Source organism: Lygodium microphyllum, chromosome 19 (assembly GCF_053477565.2).
Source record: "Lygodium microphyllum isolate KBCC chromosome 19, Lygodium_microphyllum_v1.1.10, whole genome shotgun sequence".
NCBI classification, from domain to species: domain Eukaryota; kingdom Viridiplantae; phylum Streptophyta; class Polypodiopsida; order Schizaeales; family Lygodiaceae; genus Lygodium; species Lygodium microphyllum.
This window is the reverse complement of record NC_141153.1, coordinates 6,131,605-6,136,193: the sequence shown is the minus strand read 5'-3', so window position 1 is coordinate 6,136,193 and position 4,589 is coordinate 6,131,605.

Here is a 4,589-nt window from a genome sequence, read left to right as displayed (position 1 = left end):
TATTTTCAAGAGTTTTATTTAGAGCTCAATCACTTCAACAATCACTCCCTTCATTATGCCTTCAAGATTTAGCAAGGATTTTACCATGGCATCAAGATTGGTTGGGATTACTCTTCCTTAAACCTCATTACAGTAGGGTACCATAAATTTCTTTTGAAATATTGGGCCATTTTGGTTCTATTCATGGGACTTTTGTCCTATTTCACTTCTTGAATGTAAGGACAAGCTCTAAAAACTTGTTATTGGCTAGCATTATAGATCCATGAAAGGATATTTTGAATTTTCACTCTCTTGAAATAGGGATGATACGTGCACTATTTAGGAATTACATTACATTTTTTATTTCGCTTCATCAATAAATATTGTATCAAGGATTTGGATATTGGACCAGCAATCATTGAAGGCCATTAGCCAAGATTTCACCCTTTTATTAGTGAATTTGATCAGCCTTGATCATGTACGAAAAGGGGCAATTATGGAGCACTGACTAATCAAGTATTGGATTTACAATTTGAGATTTAGCATCTATCTTTAGTAACTATAAGAGGTACTTTCAACTCCCATACTATTTAAATCTCTATTCAATCAGTTTGTTCATTATTGAAATAGAGATTGAGCATAATCTATATCCCTATTCCTTTCACTCTATTTCAATCCAATTTCCTATTCCTACTTGTATTTCATTGAAAGGAACAAAGGCTTATTTTTGTCCTTGGATATTGCTACTATTTGATTAGTCTAGCATGCAATTGCCATGTCAAAATGTCCATGAGCAAAAGTGGATGCCAAGTGAGATGTGAGCCAAAAGAGAGGTGACCCTCCATTACATCAAAGATCTCCAAGGAATGTACAACTCAGCTTGGGGGGGAAATTTGCACACACCCCAAGTCTTGAAGCCCATATAGGTGCATGTCCCATCATTTTATCCCTCACATTGATGTAACATGGTGGAGGATTAAAGATGGTATTATGGCATTGTATTTGGGTTTCATTTTGCATTCCTATAGTGATCCCATTTTACCTCAACATTATCACCAAGCCTTAATGGGTGGCATCAACTTAACAAGGATAAAACAAAGGCATTTAGGGTTATAATAGATTGGTACAAGCACTCTTAAGGTGGGTTTTATCCTGCACAAAAACATGGAATTTTAGATGGGTATTTCAAAATTATACATGTACTTGCATGTATCTCTACCACCTTTGGAGTGGTACTACTATAGGTCATACAAATCTCCTACAGGTGCAGTTTAGTGATACCAAGGGTTCGATACAAGAAAGGTCACTTACAAGTGGAGTTATTGGTATAAACAGGGTCTAGACAGGTGTTTGAATAGTTCTAGACAAACAACTAGTTTCAAGATAAGTAAGAGTGTTTCAAACAAAAATCAATGAATATAAGTGGATAAGGGACTTTGTCAAGGTCTCAAGACAGAAATCACCTCATTTGGACACTCTAAACAAAAGTTATTGTAGTTTTTGTGATTGTTGATCACTATAGACAGATTTATATTCAAGATGGCCAAGAACAAGAGAAAAGATTGGATATTGGAAACAATTAATGAGGATGTCATGATTTATCAATATGAGCCTAATGGATCCAATATTGGACTAAATCAACACCAATAAGACTTGATCTCACATGTATAAAAATAGAGCATTGAACATCAACCATTTGACTATTTAGAAATGTCAACTTATAATCTCTTATCAAAAACTTGGGAAGAAAAATGCAGAAAACACAACCTATAGTTGGTAGTGTTCCACCCCCCAAAAGACCCATATTCCACTCCAATTCTTGATCTCACTATTTTTGAGAAGGAAGTGCCTTCTAAATTTAGATATATATATCAATCCAACTCATATCAAATCAAGACCTCAATTCAACCAAAAGAATGACACTAGGCATGAAGAGGATGCACGTGTGGATGATGATGAGCATGGATGGAATCCCTTTTATAAGTTGTTCTATCCTCATCTCACTACCATGCCAAGAAGAGTTGAGGTCATTATCTTGATGACAAATATGAGGGTACACAATAATCAACTTCCAAGAGAGCAACAATCATTTGAAAGACCCTCTAATCGTAGCAATGGTCAGTTATCTCATCAAGGGTTTGGTAGCAATCAAAATGGACAACCCTATCATAAGCAACATTCATGGAACAAAGACTCTTGGAGACAACAATCCTTTGGACAACCCAATCCTAATTAGTCACCTTACAATGATCATAAATATAAGGTGAAGATCAGCATTATCAACTTCAAGGGGGATAATTCTTTGCACATAGAATGGGAAGAATGGATTAATAAGCTTGAAATATACTTTACTCTCTATCTAGGGAGAGATGAAGCCAATTTTTTTAATGCAACCCTTCACCTAGAAGGTTATGTCCACACTTAGTGGAGGTATATACAAAATATTGGGACGAGTTTGGTACATAGGATGAATTCAAGGGGGTAATGTTTGATGTATTTGTATCTCCAATGTAGAAGGAAAAGTTGCGAAGGAAATGGTATGACTTGAAGCAAAGGGGGGTGTCCTTGTGTGATACTCAAATATGTTCTTGAATTTTTCCATGTATGTAGAAGGCATCAATGATATAGCCAATATGAATAAGTACATTTACGAGCTTGATTTACATATTTTTTTAGAGGTGGATGCAATGCATCCGAAGAACATACATGAAGCAATTTAGCTTGTTGAACAATACAATCCAAAACTTTGAAATGTACACTTTCAAATCAATCTTCTAGCTTGGGACAACAATTTAGCCCAGCAAAAGGGGCCATTTAGATAAGAGGACAAGTTCCAAGATTCTTATAGCAAGGTTCCAACTTACCCTACAATTTATTGCACAAAACAAAAAATAAATCCAAGTCCTAATGCTGATTTTAAATTAGATTTTAAAAGGACATATTTTAGAGAAAAACCTATAGATAATAACTCACAACAAGGATAAGCATATATCTAAGAACAAGTTGAAAGAGATGTATACCAAAGGTTTATGCTTTAAGTGCCGAGAGAAATAGACCCCTAACCATAAGACAAAGTGCAAGTCAAAGAAAGTTTACAGATGGACCCCTTTTTAAGAGAGGAAAAATAGAACATGAAAAATAATGGATGAGCAATATTACACTTTATACAACCACTTTTGGAACTTCAAAAATTCATGAACCATTTTTAGAATGAAGTAGTAGGGCATCAAGTGGTTATGTAGTTGCCTTTGGAGGGTCCCAAACACCACATGTGGAGTTTGGAAAAGGTTGATAATTTCGAGGAATTTTAGTACAAAATAAAGTCTTAAAAATGGGTATATAAACTTGCAACATAATTAGATGCCTTTTTTAGATTTAAAATATTTTTTCTATCAAAAAATCAAGTAATTCATTTTTTGGCGTAAAAATAAATCTAACTTATAGATGTTGCAGTTTTGGAAGAGTGGTGGATCCCACATTGGAGGATGAAAATGATCGTTAGAGTGAAAAGAAAGGGAGATCCAGTTCCTGTCAGGTGGGGTCCACTATAAGAAGTAGAGCAGAGGCTAGGAATATAGGGGGTCCAAGGAACTAAAAGGCATGCAATGATGATCACACTCAAGGAACTAATCTCAATTTAAGATTTCCTAATCCATTACTTATGAGGCCCTTGTAGAGTCCATATTTCGCCTAATAGGCATGCATGTACATATAAGACTTGAGGATCGACAAAACATAATGATAGAGCACCATGCCATAGCTACACACTCTCACTTTCAGCATGCACAAATTGATTAGCTCAAGGATATTTGTTTTTTATCATCATCAAAGATGAAGATGATGACAAAGAAAAGTAGGGATATGATCATACGAAAGAATAAAGATGGTGACAAAGAGAGATGTCAAGGTTCTGAGACTCTAGAAGAAAGGGAGGTTGATGGGGAACTTAAGGATAGGGCAACATAACCAAACTATTGTGTGTGGACCTTTCTAGCATAGCAAAGAAAAGGAGTTGAGAAGTCTGGATCACATTGTAATCATGACAACATTTCTCTTGGGGATCATGATCATAATCATAATCATAACCATGATTACCCTCTACCACAAGCATGACAAGTACATAGCCTTTGGCACCAAAGGTGTATGCATCTCCTTCTATTGCATTATCAAGCCAAGCCCCCTTGATCATGATTGTGATCACAATAGTTATTAGTAAGGTAGAGGTTACTTGATCCATCATCATGCTAAGTACTGTAAGAGTTTGTTACCAACTTGTTAATCGACCTCCTTTGAGATGTGTAGTTGTTGTAGTTAATTAGCGCTTTAGTTTCTAGCTCAATGCATAATAGTGCAATTAACTATGATTATTCAATATAAGTGGAATATCACCCAATCAACCAAAGGTAAATGTGTTAGTGCAACAAAGAAAAACGAACAAAAACTGGAAGAGAAAGAAGGAGGAAAAGAAGAAGAAAGTTTACAAAAAAAAAAAAGATTGCAATAAGTTTATTTATACAAGTGGTCCGCTTAGCTCCAAGTTAATTAGGGGTAATATTTTGGGGGAAAGCGAGAATAGTCTTTCCATCTCGTAACCCATTAAAAGTACGGAA